Source organism: Ceratotherium simum, chromosome 33 (genome assembly GCF_057802395.1).
Source record: "Ceratotherium simum simum isolate JZ-2026a chromosome 33, ASM5780239v1, whole genome shotgun sequence".
In the NCBI taxonomy this organism is placed as follows: Eukaryota; Metazoa; Chordata; class Mammalia; order Perissodactyla; family Rhinocerotidae; genus Ceratotherium; species Ceratotherium simum.
The window spans coordinates 10,074,728-10,093,798 of record NC_141932.1 but is presented as its reverse complement, the minus strand read 5'-3'; the positions used below and the strand labels follow the sequence as shown (position 1 = coordinate 10,093,798).

General features: G+C 47.5%; 1 pseudogene; it reads right to left on the bottom strand.

Annotated features, from left to right (window-relative positions):
• Window positions 1-1,330: 1,330 nt before the first annotated feature.
• Window positions 1,331-16,261, bottom strand: LOC101408588 (sialic acid-binding Ig-like lectin 9; annotated as a pseudogene).
• Window positions 16,262-19,071: the final 2,810 nt, after the last annotated feature.

Below are 19,071 nucleotides of genomic sequence, written 5' to 3'. Positions count from 1 at the left end.
TCCAGCAAACTCCATCTCTTCTGGGACCCAGCTTCTTCTCCATTCGTGGTCTCTCAGCAACAGCCTGCAGACATGGCTGCAGCAGGGGCCTGAGGCTCTGGGCTCCATGGACAGTCCAGAGAGAGAGACACACATACACATTCAGAACCCTACGGGAGGCTGAAAGGCCTTGTCCTTCCTTCCTCCCAGGGAGGGTGTCTGAATCTCCTCTCTTGTCCTCCACTGGTCCCGTCACTCAAGGTCAAAGGTGGTCTTTCATGCCTCTGGAAGGGGGTGGAAGCGGGAGATTTCTCAGACCTTCAGGTCACCAGACAGCTCTCCCAGCCCTGCCTGGCCATGCCTCCTAGGAACCCAACACCCAAGGTGAGGGAGGTGTGCCTGGGCATCACCTGCCAACAGTTTGATGTGCACCACTGAGAGACCCCCAATGAAACTCACTGTCTGGTGATGGGTCAGACATCATTACCCATGGGAACAGAGCAGTGGGGGAGAGCTGGGCTCTAGAGAAAATCATGGTGAGAGTGGAGTGCTGACAGTCGAAAAATAACCCAAGGAGATTATGGGGACACTGAAACCACTCTGTATGATACTATAATGATGAATATATGTCATTATACATTTGTCCAAACCCAAACAATGTACAACACCAAGGGTGAACCCTAGTGTCAACGACAGACTTTTGGTGATAATGACATGTTAATGTAGATTCATGGGTTGTAACAAATGTCCCCTCTGGTGGGAGATGTTGATAGTGGGGAGGCTGTGCATGTGTGGGAAAGTGCAGTAGGTATAGGGGAAATCTCTCCAACTTCCTCTCAAGTTTGCTTTGAACGTAAAATGACTCTAAAAAATAAAATCTACTAAAAAATTCCCCCAAGGCCTTCAGTCACTGGAGGAAGACTAAGAGCACATTTAGGATGGGCAGCAGTAGGTCGTGGGTCATCCTGGCAAGATCAGAGTTGAAGGATCTTGGGGGAGGAGGCCTTATGGGTGCTTCCCGTGTCTAACTGCAGCCCCCCACCCCAGACCCACCATCTGAACTCTGAAAGTCCAGCTCTGACCCGGCTTGGCAAAGACCACCACAGTCAATGCCCCATGAGAGGGCTCCTTCCTACTTGTGCCATCCCGTAGGAAAACACTGACTGCTAGGGTTCTCTGGAGCACCTAGGATGAGAAAAAGGTTTCCCTCGTCAGTGGGGAGCGTGGGGTGAGATAAATGTAGGCATCCCCCCACCCCCAGGAGCCACAGAAATGCAGAAGGGACAGGCTTGTGTCTTTCTAGGTCTCATACTCAGCCAGGCCTCGAGGACAAAAGAAACAAGCTTGGCCCTCATCCTGGTCCTCCTACTCCCCACACCTTCAGGGACCCAGGCGTCCTGGCCCAGCACTCACAGGTGACGTTGAGCTGGATGGTCCTTTCCACAGTCACACCAGCTTCAGTGAAATGGGGTGAGGGTGAGCGTGAGCACTGAAGAGAGGAGGGTCCTGGGGCCTAGAAAGGTGAAGGCAGTTGCCATCCAGGAGAAGATTGGTGGTGTGCCCCGCTCACAGGCCCAGGGCACAGAGCAGGTCAGGTTCTGAGGGTTCTGAGCTCAGCAGGTGAATTCCCCTTCAACTCCAACGTGTACTTGAGGCAGCTCCAGCACCCCAGGGTTCGAGGGCTCTGAGGGGCTGAGGGTCAGGCTCCCCCGGGCCCAGCTCAGCCTGGCAGGTGGGTTGCTGTTGACAGCACAGACCAGGAGCAAGGACTGGATGTCCAGGACTGAAAGAGACCAGCCATTCTCCAGGACTGTGAGTGCTGGAGAAAAAGAGACAGACAATCAGAGACACACAGAGGTCCAGAGAAAGAGGAGGGATACAGATGGAGATCAGCTGAGAGGGACCGACTCAGACACTCAGACAGAGACTGAGAGAGACCCAGACTCTGCGAGAGGGACCCAGAGAGAGGGTCTGTAGGGGCCCAGATCACTGCTCAGGCCCCATCTTTCTCTGCACTCAGTGATGTAGATTCATCTCTGTCCTGATGGGCTGTCTGGCTGGACTCAGGCCCCAGGAGGCACAGAGGGAGGGTCCTGGGCTTTATAAGATGTCATACAAGTTGTCAGCCCTGCCCTGGATCCCTCGTCCCCTTTGCTCAGAACCCAGCTTGACCCTGAAAACCCTTTTCCTTCATTTATGCTTTCACTTGGCACCAGTTTACTGATTTAACAAAAGGTGTCTCTGAGGGGGCTCACTCTTAGAAACTCACAGTCTGTGGGGAGTAGGGACCCGGGAACAGGTGCTCACACCACATGACACATGTGATGGCGGTGACACTGGGCTGCAAGGGCTCTGAGGATAGCAATGTAAATAAGACTAGCAGAGCCAGGAGGGCTTCCTGGAGGAGGCAGAGTCTGAGTCAAGTGCCAGAGGTAGGCAGGGGCAGCAAGATGATGCTGATGGGGTGGAAGGGCATTGCAGGAAGGAGGAACAGAGAGTGCAAAGAGGACCAAGGCCTGTGCATGTCCAGGGAAGAGCCAATAGACCTGCATAGTTGAGGTGAAAGTGGGTGGGGGTGGGTGTGGCCCGTCAGAGATGAGGCCACAGGAGGAAAAGTGGGGAGTTGTTTTTATGAACTCAAAATGAGAAAAGCAGAAGTCATGGAGAAGAGATTGGTAAATGTGACCACAGACAAAAATAGATCCATAAGCATAGTAACAATTACTGACCAGCAAGAAAAAGGTAACAGCACACTGAGTAAAGTGCTCACAACTCCTATGACAGAACAACAGGTAATTCCTCGCACTTGAAAAATGTTCCGAAGATTGAGTAATAAAAAGTCAACTCAGTAGAAAACAAGCAGAGACTATGAAGAGACAGTTCACAGAATAAAAGAAACACAAATGACTCTTCATCAGATAAAATCATGTGCAACATCATACATAACAAGAGAAACGCCAGCTAAAACTACAGGGAAATTCTAATGTTCACCTGATATGGTCAAAGACCTAAAAGTTCCCCTGCCCCCATGTTTGGTGAGGCTGGGACAACACCTACATGTCACCCATCACTGGAGGGGATGTCAGCTTGTCCACTCTCAATGGAGAACAATTTAGCCACATTTCTTAAAAGAGAGGATGTGGAGAAAAGGAACCTTTGTGCACTGTTGGTGGGAATGTGAACTGGTCAAGCCGCTGTGGGAAATGGTATAGAGGGTCCTCAAAAAATTAAAAATGGAAATACAATATGATCCAGAAATTCCACTTCTAGGTATATATTGGAAGAAAATGAAAACACTAATTCAAAAAGATGTAACTTCACTGCAGCGTTATCCACAATAGCCAAGACTTGGAAACAACCTAAGTGTCCATCAACAGATGAATGGGTAAAAGATATGTATATATAATGGAATACTACTCAGCCATAAAAAAGAATGAAGTCTTGTCATGTGTGACAACGTGGATGAACCTTGAGGACATTACGCTAAGTGTAATAAGTCAGACAGAGAAAGATAAATACTGAATGATCTCATTGATATGTGGAAACTAAAAAAGAAAAAAAAAAAGGAGAAGCTCATGGATACAGAGAACAGATTGGTGGTTGCCAGAGGCAGGGGGTAGGGTGTAAAAGCTTCCAGTTATTAAGTCCTGGGGACGTAAGGTACAGCATGGTGATTATAGTCAACAATGCTGTATTGCATATTTTAAAGTTGCTAAGAGAGTAGATGTTAAAAGTTCTCTTCACAAGGATAAAAATTTCTGTAGCTATGTACAGTGATGGATGTTAACTAGACTAATTCTGGTGATAATTTCACAATGTATGCAAATGAATCGTGATGTTCTACGCTTGAAACTACTATATGTCAGATATCAATTATAGCTCAATAAAAAATTGAAAGAACTCGGGACCCAGCTCTTTAACTTTTAGGAATTTATCCCAAAGAAACACACACACACACACACACACACACACACATGTGAGAAAGGAGACACGAGACTGTTCATTGCAGTGTTTCTGTTGGCAGAATAAAATGAATGCCATGGTCTTGCACTAGGAGAAGATGTGTACAGAATCAGAATCCACCCAGGCCATGGAATACTGCACGGTCATGGAGAAGAACGAGGACAGTCTGTACTACTGATGTCACAGGACCCCGAAGATCCTTTAGGTGAATAAACTAAGGCTCAGAGCAGCCTATGGACACTGGTCACCTCCTGGGAGGGGACTGGGCATCTGAGGACAGATTCTGTTGTGCATTTTGAATTTTTGACCATGCGAATTTATTGCCTGTGCAAAAGTACTTAAAGAAACAATTGTTAGGGAAAATAAAAAGACAAGGCTTGAGGAGTCATGGAGAGACAGATGATAAGGGGCCTTGAGAGGCGGGCTCTGCCGTGTGAATGTTGCCCTGTTCTCCCTGTGCAGCTGAGGAGGGTGGAGAAGTCTGGGCAGAGTGAGGGGTCGATGGGGACAGCTGCTCACTGTGGCCATGGGGGCTAATCATGGGAGGGTCCACTCGGTTTACCTACAAGGGGTCTCTTGTCACTGGGATGAGTCCTGGATGAGGCAGGGACCCGGCCGTGATCTGAACTGGAAGAGGTCTTGCTCCCTAGTGCCCAGGAGATGGCTTGTTCCTACCTGTGCTGCTTCCTTGGAAGACAGTTACAGTCAAGTTCTGTGGAGAGGCTAGGACAGAAAGACATGGTGTACCCACATCAGTGGTGAGGGCTGGGTGGACATGGATCCTTGTCCCCAGGAGCTGCATAAATGGGGGAAGGGTGGAAATGGGTGTCCTCTTGACCCTTCCAGTCTGGATTCTGGGACCCCACACCTGTGTGCGAGGCCCTGACTCCCACCCCTACTGCCCTCAGGACCCCACCAGGGACCCAGGTGTCCTGGCCTAGCACTCACAGGACACGTTGAGGTGGATGGTCTTTGTCATGGTCACTCCAGCCCCAGGCAAGGTCACCTGACAGGTGAGGCTGGTGCCGTGGTCCTGGGGCTGCGGGATGAGGGTGAGCACTGAGGAGTGAGCAATCGTGGGGTCATGGGAGGAGATGGAGGTCCCCATCCAGGAGAACGTGGGGGTGTGCCCCGCTCACAGGCCCAGGGCACAGCGCAGGTGATGTTCCTGGGGCGACCAGCCTCCAGGGTCCCTGGTATGAGAATGTTGGACATGTGGGTCAAAGCTGGTGTGGAAAGAGAGGGAGATACAGGGATCAGGAGGGAGGGTTCGAGGTTCAGCCCTGAGAGAAGCCTCAGACTTTGTTCCTGCTCCTCTGTCTGAGCCTGACATGCTATACTCCCAACCCCCTCTCAGGAAGGAGAGTCCCATCCTAGTTCTTCCCTGGGACCCCCGTGACCTTCCCTCATGGCCTCTACTAGAGCCCATTCCTTACCCGTCACATGCACGGAGAGATGGTTAGATATGTAACTCCGTTTTGTACTTCCTCTCTCCACCTGAAAAAAATATGAACCATTGTCCATCCTCCTGGCATCTCTGATGTCCAGGGAGCAGTTGTAGGTCCAGGGGTCCCCGATGAGGTGGAATCGGCCCTGGGTCTCATTCTGCAGTTCACTATCTGGGTTGTTCGTAGCCACTGGAGCATGCTGGTCTGTATTGGCCCCTTCCTGGAACCAGTAGCCTTGAGCAACACTGAAGACATCCCAGATACTCCAGGGGTAGGAGAAGAAGCAGGGCACAAACACACAGAGGCCTTCCTGCACTGTCACCAATCCCTGCACTAGTAGCCAGTAATCCTCCTCTGGCTCCCTCTGTCCCTCTGCCCCCTCCCTCCACCACAGCAGGGCCAGCAGCAGCAGCAGCAGCAGCAGCAGTAGCATGTCTAGGGTTGGCTGTGCCAGATTCTCTGGGAAAGTCTTTTTCTCAGGGTTCTCTCTCAGGAACTAAAAGTTGTAGATTTAGAGGAGACTTTAACAGGAAGATGAGGGTGAGGTCAGAACAGTGACCCTCCTCAGAGGAGGAACTTCACACCCAAACACTGTCAGGGCTGGGACAGCACTTGGAGTCAACCATCCCCAAGCCAGGTCCACTCCTGGGGACCCTGGGCCAGGGATGGTGAGAGCCACACTCAAGTTCACACCCCATGCAGGGATAGAACCCCATCTCCTGCCTCCTTGTCAATGCCCTTCCCATTGGGGGGTCATTTTCTGCAGAGTGAAAATGGGTCTTTTCTGGTCAGACCTCCTGAGTCACTGCCTTAGATGTACGTGGAGGTCAATCAAGCCAGGAATGCAACCCAAAGACGTGGAGATGAAGGAGGTCGACTGTCCTCCTGCCCTGAGCATCCATGTGGTGGGCATCCCCTCTCTTCTCACGAAGTCACACACCAGCCATGGGCACTGCCCTGAGAGTCACTGTCCGGTGTGGAGACAGTAGGTGTCCCAGCACCTGGAGCTCCCTGTAATGGGAGCACATGAAGACATGTGCAGGAGACACAGAGCAAGGAACACCAGCCTGGAGTCATCCTCCATCAGGGCTGGTGAGGATTTTGTGAGAGAGGAGACATGCATCTGAATTCACAGAAGGTTACTGTTAACTGTGTGGTGGGGGGGCTGGGAGGAAGTGGTGGGATCCTGGGAGGTGGTGCCTCCTCAGACCCATGTTCATTTTCTTGAGACATTTTTTGGGAAACGTGGGACACATGCAGAGAAATGCCCCCACAAGAACAGCTCAGAGATTCATCACAAAATGAACACCCTCCAAGAAGTAGAATGTTTGGAGCACCCAGGACTCCCTCTCGGTCCCCCTCCCTATCCTCACACCCCACTCCCCCAAGGAGCCCCAGCCTCACTGTAATGCCAATTCAATCTCTGCTTTTCTCTGTAGTTTTATCATCAAGAATGCTGCCTTTAATACTATGGCTTTGCACATGCTTCCCTTAAGACTTGGTATACCCAGAAAAAATTCTGTTTTTTTCTCTTTCAAGTTAATGAATCTGTCCACACCATATTACCCTCCTCCCAGAACTAATACCCAAAACCTGGAGTAGAGTCAGTGCTGTGATCATGGAGAAGGAAGGTGAGGGGTTTGACCATGCATAGGCTCTCCCATGCCATCACCATTTCCTGCATTTTCAGCTGGAATCTTATCCTGCAGCCCCATCCTCTTGCTGGGCCCCCCATCCTGGTGACTCCCTCTCTTCCTGCCAGGGAAATTGCAGCTTCTGTGGTCAGAAGAGTTGGGCCATGCTCAGTCTGTGTCTTGTGGTCCCCAGTTTGCAAAGAAAAGCAGAAGAATGGGAAAGTGAGACAGGGGGAAGCCACTGAGAATCTAACTGTGTGTGAAAGAGAAACTATGACTCTCAGTCCATCAGAGCTGGGGGACCTTCTAGTCCCAGTTCATCAATTTGCAGAAGAAGACACCAAGGTCCAGAGTGGGAAAGAGAATTGCCGAAATCATATAGGTGCCTTGATTTATGCACCATTTTCTGCGCTGAGAGCCACTTCATCAATCTTTATCTGCCCAGGATTCATTGGGCTGGGAGAAGAGAAGCTGATGTTAGTCTGAGAGAGAAGAATTGTCAACAGTTCCCCTGAGGTGAGGGAGGACATTTCATTCGTTTAGTAACTCATTCATTCAACAACGATGTACACTGTGCCTTCATGTTTCCTGTAAAGGGGTGAATATGACAGATCTAACCCTTGCATTTGAAGAGACCAACATCTCTTTGGGAGACAGACAGGTTACCTGACAATTCCAATGACATAGGGTAGGTGGCTGTGATGGGGAAGCACAGGCTGGAGTGCATGGGGCTCTTGCTCCTCTGGACTGGAAGGTGAGTCTCAGGGAGGAATGAGCCAAGTGGACATGGTAGGGACTCTCAGGCAGTTACAATGGATGTGAATTCCACAGGTGATTTTGGTACCCTGGGAATTCCTGGACTTTCAGGTATCATGTTGTCAATCCCACTCACTCCCCTACTGTGCTGTAGATTCTTTACCAGTTATCAATTTCTGTGTCCTGTTTTTGACCAACCCCACCTGTGTTCCAGGAAGGGTCAGGCCACCGCCTGTAGGAGTTGCTCCATCTGCCCAGGACTTATCTGGCTCCTCGGGATCCCCAGGAAGGATGATGGTGCTGTCCGTGGTGTTGATTCAGAGCTGAGTGCTGACTTTAGAGATGTCTGCAGCTCTGTGGAGGGGCCTGATCACGCAGCACAGGGACCTTAGTCTGGAGTCAGGAGGGTCATGTCAGATGTGCTGGAGAGGGCTCAATTCTATTTGGGAGGAGGGATTCAGGGTGGGGAAGACCTCTGCTTATCTTCCTTGTCCTGTCCACCCTAAGAAATGTCCTATTGACAATGCCACGCTGTTGTCACAGGTCCAAGCACAGGGAGGGTGAAGGCTCTGTGCTGCCCCTTTACATATCTGATCCCGTTTCATTTTACCAACATCCTTGACAGAGGGGGGTTAATTCTCCTCATCATATGGAGGAAGGTGTTGACACTCAGACAGGTGAGTAGCTGTAGGAAAGTCTCCAAAGGCAACTCCAAACAATCCTGCCCCTCCTTTATACAAACATGATGCTCCTCTTGTTACTAGATGGAGTTTGTTATTATTATCTCCTCCTCTTGAACCTGGATTGGGTGCCTGACTGCTTTGATGAATAGAATATGAAGAACAACATGTTCTGAGACTCATATGGCTCAGGTATGAAGAAGGCCTGGCAGCTTCCACTCCAGCCGTGTGGATTTCTGGGCATCTGTGTAAGCAATCCAGGGGACTCTGATAGAGAGAGATGCTACATAGAGGAACCCTGAGGGGTCAACGTTCAGCCCCAGTCACCACCACCATCCCAACACGACTACTTTAAAGAGCCCAAAGCAAAACTGGGAATGAAACTTCCCAGCTGGGCTCTGGCCAATTTACAGAACCACAAGATAGAATAAAACGACTGTTTGAGCCCATGGAGTGTTAGATTTATCTGATGTGAAGCAAAAGATAAATGAAACAGTAGCCCACAGAAATAACAGCTAATAGGGAAAAGATAAAGTTGGAGGTTTACTCGCCTGTTGCATTTTTTCACGTACTGTATTTAAAGGATGACATTTAAATGGTAATTTGAAGCCTTTGGTGAAGATAACCAGAGAGGTTTGCCAGGATGAAACTGCATTTCCCAGAATCCCCTTCTCTTTTGCTTCCAGGTTAAAATTGGCCCCAAGAGAAGGGAGAAGGTGAAGTAGCCACCAGGCTCTGAGGGTCTGTGGAGGAGCAAGAGTTATTGCAGTCCCCACACATCATTGCTGATCTATTGGCTCATCTTGCTGGTGTGTCATAACAGCTGCTCAACTGCTGGGAAGCAAGGAGAATGGTGGGGGAAGCCATCAGCTGGACCTCAGGGAACAAGAACCATCAATCAGTGTGTAGATTGGTGACCCAGAGGACACAGGTGGCCCAGAGAGACATTTACAGTGACATGCAAAAATCCGAGAAAAGAGCATCTCTAATATTTCTCTCCTACTGAGACTCTGTCCCAGGCCCTGACAACTAGGGCCATTTGCTTATGCATACAAGCCACATCTTCCCCAGGACAAAGGGCAAGAAATGGCCCATCTCAGTATTCAGAATGCCCAATGCCAAACTGCGTGTCCGTCTGTCTGTCCGCCTGTGTACAGATGCTGAATTTTGGCCTCCCAGGCCAGGGTGATGGTTAATTTTCTGTGTCAACTTCACTGGGTCATGGTATGCGCAAATTAAATATTGTTTGTGGGCCTGTGTGTGAAGGTGCTTCCAGATAAGATTGGCACTAAAAATGGTGAACTCAGTAAACAGATTTCCCTCCCCAATGGGGGTGGCATCATCCAATCTGTTGAGGGCCTGAATAGAACAAAAAGAAGTGCAGGCAGATTTCCAGGGTGCCTGGATTCCAGCATCCCTGGGACATGGATCTCAGGTGTTTGGGTCAAGGCTAAGGAAGAGAAGAATTCTGGCTTCAGTTTCTGGAGGGAAACCACCTGTGCTGGAGTCTCTCAGAGTCCTTGAATGCCTCCCATGACCATGGATGAGGAGAAAAGGCTTCTTTTCTGGGACTTACCATATCTGTCACATTCAGGAACAGCTTCTTATCTTTACATTTGTATTTAATGTAATAACTTCTCTCCACTTAAAAGAAGTGAGCCCACATGTCCCCATTATGTACATCTCTGATGCTCAGGGAGCAGTTGTAGGTCTGGAGATCACCAAAGAGGTGGAATCGTCCCTGCATCTTCTCCAGCACTTCTTGGTTGGGTTTATCTGTAGCCCCTGGGACATCCTATCCAGGAGTGGTTCCACCCTGGCACCACTAGCCATGAGTTGGGTCAGAATTAATCTGGTAATATTTTGGGTAGGAAGTGGTTCAGGTCTTAAGGACACACAATTCCTCCTGCACTGTCGCCAGCTCCTGCATCTCAAGGTCATACTCTGGACATGAGCCAAAGTTGCTGAAGAGAGAGACTCAAATTCCACCCTCACTCCCCACCCTGGACCCCTCTGGCTCCTGGTCCTCTCACCTTCCTACAGCATGGACTGTAGCAGCACTATCACCAGCAGAAGTATCTCTTGAACCATAAATGCCAGGCACTTCCCTGGGACAGTCTGGTCACTAGTGTCCCTTGGTATAAAAAGAATGGTTTTAGAAAAACAAGAGTAAACTGCAACAGGAAGCCAGCGAATATGAACAGAATAATAATTGTGCACATAAGCGCGTCTTCAGACACACAGCTGACAGACATGAGGAGGTTCTTGGAGATCAGCCATCACCACTTCCCTACTCTCTAGAGCTCAATATAGGTCTATAGAAAGCAAAAGACTTCCAAAAGTCATGCTGAGTGGTGTAAATTTCATAGTTGGAAGGGTTTATTAAAAGTTGGGATTATTTTTCTTACACTTTTGGATGAACTTGCCAATGAATAGTTTTTCCCCTAGAAAATAATGTTTCCCATTGATTCAATCCTTCATGGACACAAGGCTATTTGGGTTTTTATTTTTCTTGAGATAGTTTCAATACATTATATGTTTGTTATAATGTTTAGGTATCATCTAAACTTTAAAAATAATTAGCATATATTTCTGTTAAGTATCCTCTTATACTGTATTTAAAGCAAAAGACATTGAAGGAAAACATACATAGAGAAAGCAGTTCAGATTATAAGGATACACTTGATCAATTTTCATTCCTGGAACAGCCACCTAGGTCAAGAAGCATCACCAAGGTCCATTCCTAGTAACTTCCCTCCCCACCCCCCAAAAAGTGACCACGGTAATGACTTCTATCATCATTGATTAGTTTTATTTGATTTTGATTTTTATGTAATTGGGATCTTCCAATGTGTGTTCTTTTGTGTCTGACTTCTTGTGCTCAAACTTTTCTTGTGAGAGTTACCCACAGGTCACCAATTCATTCATTCTTACTGCTGAAAGAATTCCATTGAGTGTACATTCCACGTGCTCTATAACCCGTGTACTTTTGAGGGCTGTTTAGGTAATTTCTAGTCTGGATCTGTTATGAAGAGTGCTGCTATAAAGATGTCTTTGGGTATATATACGCACTTTTGTTGGGTATATTTTTTAGAGTGGCATTTCTCAGTAATAGATTATGTGCATATTCAGTTTTAGTAGGTTTGTCAAAGAGTTTTCCAAAGTGGTTATAACATTTACATTCCAATTGTGAGTATATGAGAGTCCCAGTTGTTTCAATTCTGGGCAATACTTGTAATTTCAGTATTTGTTCATTTTTTCATTTTAACCATCCTGGATATAAGTGGAATGTCATTGTGGGCTTATGATGACTAATGAGATTGAGAAACTCACATACCTATGGTGAATTTGAATATCTTCTTTTGTGAAGGGGTTAAATCATTTGTCCATTTCTCTATTTTGTTGCTGATATTTTTCTTGTCAGTTTTTAACAGATACTTAAATATTCTGCAAACAAGTTCTTTCCTGGATATTTTTATTGGAAATATCTCCTTCATTGCATCTTTTATAAAGAGTTTCTTAGTTCTAATGTAGTCAAGTTTATCAATCTTTTCCTTCGTTATTAGTAAATGTTTGCCCTATTTAAGAAATCTATGCATAGCCCCAGGAATATACATGTGGTCTTCTACCAAAATATCTACATTTTCACTATTTATATTAAGGTCTCCAAACCATTAGTAGTGGATTTTCACGTATGGTGTTATGCTGGCGTTACGATTTATTTTTTCCCCTATGCATATCCAATGGATCCAGGGCTATTCATAGAAAGTGACATATTTTCCCTACTGCATTGAAGTATAGTTCTTGTCATAAATCAAGTAATTGTGTATGTGCAGGTTTGATTCTGAGCATTCCACTCTGTTCTGTTAGTCTATCTTAGTAACACTCCCACGTTACCTTAATTGCTGCAGTTTTATAATAGTTATTGATATCTTGTGGTATGAATATACCAAAACTTCTCTCTTTTTTATGATTTCTTCACTCTTGTTGATCCTTTCCAACAAAATATCACTGTCTAGATAATGATTGGTATCACATTCAATCTCCTGGGCAAGAACAGGGAGAGATAACTTCTCTGAGAAACATGGTCATAGGGAAGACAAAAACTAAAGGCGGAAAAAAAACTTTGGAAAATCCTTTCTACCACCCAGCCATAATTGTAAGTAACACTAGAGGAATTGGAAGCTCTGCTGACAGAAGGTAACTACACCAACCACAAAACCAAAATCCAGCTGAATTATGAGGGGAGTGATTCAAACTCGCACATTAACATCACAACAGAACAAGAGGCATGCCCACTTCCAGGCACAAACTCTGTTACCCTCAGTCTCTGCTTTTCTACACATGATGTCCAACATTCAATAAAAAGTTATGAAATACACAAAAATAGAAAGAGCAACAAATTTTCAAGAGACAAAACAATCAACAGCAGCAGACTCCAGCATGACCAAGATGTTGGAACATGAAAGGAACAGACAGGAACATGAACATAACTATAATTATTATGTTAAAAGGCGGGCAAAATGCATGATCATATGGGGGAATTTAAACATAAAGATGAAAATTATGAGGAAGAGATAAATGGAAATTGTAGAAAATTTTTAAATATGATAACAGAAATGAAGAATGACTTTGACGGACTCAATAGTCTTGACAAAACTGAGGAAAGAATAAGTAAACTTTCAGATCAATCCATAGAAATTACTCAAACTGGAGCCATCCCTGATGGCCTAGTGGTTCAAGTTCCACAAGCTCCACTTCGGCAGCCCAGGTTCGGTTCCCGGGCATGGAACCACACCACTCCTCTGTCAGTAGCCACGCTTAGTTGGTAGCTACCATAGAAGAACTAGAAGGACTCATAAGTAAAATACACAACTATGTTTTAGGGCTTTAGGGAAAAAAAAAAAGAAATTACCCAAACTGAAACAAAAAGTTTCAGTAAGGGCACTGGGAGAACATCAAATTTTTATTTAACTTTTTTTATTTTTTAGAAAAGTACCAAAGAGACAATAAATAATAAACCCATCACCTAGATTTAAGAATTATTCATATTTTTATTGAGCTATCATGAGTCAAAATTTGGTCTTATTAAGTTCTTCTGTACTGTAAACACCTGAAAGGAATCTTCTTCTGTTCCTTGCACTGCTAGTGCTTCCAGACTGGGTTCTTCGGGTTGCATAGTCCCCAGCCCAGCCCTCCTGCCCACCCCCACCCCCCAGCACTTACAGGTGACATTGAGCTGGATTGTCCTGTCCACAGTCACACCAGCTGCAGGAAAATTCACCTGACAGGTGAGGTTGGTGCCGTTGCACTGGGGCCATGGGGTGAGCATGAGCACCCAGGAGAGTTGGGTTCTGGGGCCCAGGGACTTGAGGGCATCTGATATCCAGGAGAAGATGGGGAACATGCCCCACTGACAGGCCCAGGGGAAAGAGCAGGTCAGGTTCCTGAGGCGGCCCTACTCCAGGGTCCCTGGGATGAGGATGTGGGGTATGTGGCTCAGGGCTGGTGAGGAGATGGGTAGACACAGAGATCAGGATGGAGATTATGAGGTGTGGCCTTAAGGGAAGCCTCGGGCTTTGGTCCAGCTCCTCCCTCTGAGCTCTGACACACTGTACCCCTAATGCCGTCCAAGGAGGGCAGTTGCAACCCAGCCCTGCCCTGGGACCCCCATGTACTTCCCTTGTGGTTTGTCCTGAAGTCCATTCCTTACCTGTCACATGGACAGAGAGATGGTTAGATTTGTATGTCCATTTTGACCTTCCTCTCTCCACCCGAAGAAAGTATTTTCGATTGTCCCTTCTCCTGGCATCTCTGATGTCCAGGGAACAGTCGTAGGTCCGGGGGTTCCCGAGGAGGCAGATTCGGCCCTGGGTGTCTTCCTGCACTTTATGATCTGGGTTGTTTGTGGCCACAGGAGCATCCTGGTCTGTACTGGCCCCTTACTGGAACCAGTAGCCATGAGCTGAGACAGAGTTAGTCCAGTAGTTCCAGGGATGGGAGAAGGTGCAGGGCACGGAGATGCACAGAACATCCTGCAGGGTCACAGACTGCTGCATTCCCAAAAGCTATTTGTCATTCTGAGCTGGAACCCAGTGCGGAAACGAGGGTCAGCCTCAGCCCCTGCCCCACCAGCCCCGTGCCCCATAGGCTAACTCACCTGCCCACAGCAGGGGCAGCAGCAGTGGCAGCATCTCTGAGATGGAGGGTTCTTTACGTCAGTGCTGTGTCTGACAAGAGAAGCGGAAGGCAAATGGGAAGCTGGGGACGAGCTTGCAACCTTGGCAAGCAATTAACAGAAGAGGAACTGCGGGCTGGAGCCTGTCAGCTTCTGCACAGAGCAAGAGGACAGGCCATGGCCCAGAGACCTAGAGACCCTCCCAGAGGGGAGCAGACCATGAGCAGACACCATTTCCTGCCCTCATTTGGGGACTTCCCTTCAGAACCAGAGGCTGGACCAGGACCTCTGAGGACATCTGAGGAGTGAGATATGGTGAATCTCTAAGGGCCTCCCATCTGAGGTGCATTTCTGAGCCCTGTTGTCTACAGCAGGGTGCTAGTCAGTTCCTGCTGGACCATGGGAGGTCACAGCCGCATCTAGATGTCAGTGATGCTGCCAGGTGTAGGTTCATTAGGGTCTGTGTGAGCATCTGGGGCAGAAGAAAAGAAGGGGGTCCTAGGTGAGGTGAAGGTAGCAGCCATTCATTCATTCATTCATTCATTCCCCAAACAATGAATGAGCATCCATGTGTTGGGGAGGCTGGAGACAAGAATGGAGACGACCCACCTGGTCCATGCCTGTGAGATGCTCCCCACCCAGTGGAGTTACTTCATCCCCAAACACTCAGTACTCTTGGGCTTTAGAGCTGCAGTCACTGGTGAATCTGCCAGGTGTCCTGGTAGCATACTGGTGTGTTCTGCATTTCTAGATTTGACATGTAGTCAAAAATACCAAAAAACTTTTCAACTTGCACAACTTGAGACTCTATTCCCATTAAACAAAATCTTCCCACTTCCTTCCACGTCCCAGCCATGGGCAACACCATCCCATTTTCTGTGTCTTGGAATTTGACTTCTTTAGATACTTCATGTTAGTGGAATCAAATACTGGTTACCTTTATTATGCCTGGTTTATTTCACTTACCGTAATGTCCTTGAGTTTTACTTATGTGGTAACATGTGTCAGAATTCCCTCCTTGTTAAGACTGAATAACATTCCATGGTAGGTATACACCACATTGTGTTTATCCATCCACCCACTGAAGGATGCTTGGATTGCTTCCACCTTTTGGCTATTGTGAACATGCCGCTGTGAGCATGGTTGTACAAATATATCTGAGTCCCTGCTCTCTATTCTTTTGGATAAATACCTAGATGCAGAACTTCAGGATCATATAGTAATTCTATTTTTAATTTTTTGAGGATCTTCCATCTTCTTATCATCCCACTCTTTTTTTTTTTTTCCCCCTCATCTGTTGTCATCACCTTACACTGGCTATACATGTTAACATCTCCAGTCTGGACTTCTCTCCTGCTCTCTAGACATTCATATCCAGCTCTCTCACTGACACCCCCAGTGGGCTATCGAGTGGCTTCTTAGAATGATCAGCACCCTTCAAAACCCTACTCTCTGTCACCTTCCATGGAGCACAACTCCATCCTTCCAGTTGCTCAGAGGAAAGATTTCAGCACCATCCTTGCCCCTCTCTCTCCCCTACTTACCACATCCATTAGAAAATTCAGTCAGCTTGACCTTCCAAATGTTTCCCAAATATATCTTCCCTACTTACATGACGTCCATGGTCCAGGGAAACTTAACCTTCTGCCTGGAGTACCCAGGAGTGACGTGCCACATCTGTTTTTTGATGCCCTGGACCCACTCTGGCCAATCTGAACATAGCAGCCATTGGGATCCTGCTAACTTGAGGATCTAGTCATGTGTCTGCTCTCCTCAAAGGCTTCCAGAATCGTACACTGACCTGCGATGGTCTTCCACAGGATCTGCACCATCCTCCTTGTGCTGTTACACATCAGCCTCTTGTCTCCACCACACACCACGCCTGCTTCTGCCTCAGCACCGTGGCACTCACTCCTCCCCTGTTTCCATCTTCCTGGACTACTTTTCACTTAGGGAATCACAGAGCCTGCTTCCTCCCTGCCTTCAAATCTTTGTTCAAATATCACCTCCATCACATCACATTCTCAATATAGAAAACCCACTGCATTATGTCACAGGCTCCTTTCCCTGAGGGATTTCCCCCAAACATGTATCGATACCTGAAATGCTCTAATTTTGTTTATTCTTTATTCTTGTCTCCATAATGACAGTATCTTGATGACAGAAGTGCTTCTTGTTCCCTTTATTTTATTATGATAAAATATCCAGAATACAAATCTTGCCATTTTTAACATTTTACAGGGTACAATTCAGTGACACTAAGTACACTCACAATGTTGTGCAACCATCCCCTCTGTCTCTTTCCTGATCTCTTCCATCATCCCAAACGGTAACTCTGCAGTTACGCAACAAATCCCCATCTCCCACACTTCTGGTTGCTTTTTCTTTAGGGTTTCAATCTCTTTTGTGAAGAATTCGCTCTGTTTGTTAATTTTGTTCCTGATTTCATTAAAGTGTCTTTCTGAGTTCTCTTGTAAATCCTTGAGCATTTTTATGATAACTATTTTGAATTCTCTGCCATTTATATTGTAGATTTCTGTGCCTTCAGGATTGATTTCTGGGTGTTGTTCTTTTTCCTTCTGGTGTGGAGTATTAATATACTTCTTCCTACTATTTGATGGGATGGATTTGTGCATTTGCATAGTGATAGTATCTGATCGCAGATTCTACCTGCTGCAACTGGGGTGTTGGCAGGAACTGTGTATTCTGAGCCCACCATGATCCCTGTCAGAAGTGCCTGTCCCAGTCTGGGCCATTCTTTAGGACCACAGTGGCGATGTGAGCTCTCCCACTGAATGGGAAAGCAATCACACAGGGGCTCAGGGCTGTTGCCACCTGCTCCCACAGCCCTGCTGAGATGTACTCCCCTCTTCGGGGCCACAGCAGTACTGTGGGGATTCACAGCAGCCAGGAACTCATTTACTCAGGTGCACAGCTCTGCAACCATCTCCTCCTAGGTTGCACCAGCTGTTGTGCTTGGTGGGTGGGGCCTCCCCACTGACTCTGAGCCTGAGCCACTCCCTAGGATGGTGGCAGAACTGCAGGCTCTCTCACCAGACGGGAAAGCAATCACACAGGGGTTCAGGGCTGCCATCACCTGTTCTCGTGGACATGCTGAGGCATACTCCCACCCTTGGGGTCGCAGAAGTGCTATGAGTGCTCCAGCAGGGAGAGCAGTTGTGCACATGTAGTGGGCTGCTTGGGGGCCAGAGGGTGCTCACCTATCTCCACCACCTCCCTGGGGGGTAGTCCATCCCCATTCAGATATACAGCTGTACAGGTCTCTCAGGCATCCTGATGTGCTGTGTGGGGATCCTCTGCTGATCAATGAATGTCCATTTAGTTGTGGTTCAAAGGAGGAGAGAAAAAGGGAACAGCTCACTCCACCATGTTGCTGACATCGATTCCTTCCCAATCGTTTGGATGACAGTGAGTTTTGAAGTTGTGTTCACCGATGGCCCCCATGACAATACTGGCACGTCATAGGTGTGCAATAACACTTGTTAAATGAGTGTATGAATAAAAGACTGAATGTCACTCTGCTCAGAGCCATATAATGATACACACATGCACACACACCTGGGTGGCATTTAAGACTGAGCCTGAGGGATGAGTAGGACTTGGAGAGGTAGGAATGGGGAGGGAAGGGTGTTTCAGGAGAAAGAACTGCACATTCAAAGTCTCAGAGTCACAGAGGCCATGGCATGGCTGGGGGGATATTGCCAGACTCAGAGAGAGGGAGAAATCTGGGGGAAAGTCTAGTACAGGGCAGACCATCCCAGGCCTTCAAATCCAGCCTGTGGTGTTTGTAGCTCGCTCTCTGGCTATGGAGACGACACACAGCTGTTGCTATCATGCGGGACGTGGACAATGATGATCTCTGGAAACACAGTCTGGAGGCCTGTGTTGAGGAGAGAGATGGAGGCGGGAGGTGAGGTGGGTTCAGAGACCTGGGGGAGAGATGAGGCCCCAGGAATGACCAGGAAAAGAAGAGGAGGAGATGGGCAGGAGGATGAGCTGTGATCAGCGAGGAGGATGGACAAGAGTTCTTGATTTTTTGGATTGGAAGGAAGGAGGGAAGTAAAGTGGAGAATTCTACCCCAGTTCTGGCCTTAGAGATGGGGGCAGCAGTGTCATTGCTGTGACAGGGAACTCAGCAGAGAAGTAGATTTGGGGAGGAAGATGGAAGCTCAGATTTGGCATGCTGAGTGGAGCAATCCTGGAGGCCATGCTGGGGGAGGTGTGCGGTAGGAATTTGGGTGGTGAGACACCGGTGTCGCTTACCTGAGAGATTAATCCAGGATGGTGTTTGCATCCTCCATGCCTTGTGTGGGCCTTGCTGCCTTCCTCTTGTGGAAACTCTTTCTGAGAAAAGAGACCAGCATCTTTCAGTCTGTTGGGATAATGTTGCAGGGGGCAGCAGCTCACCCTTT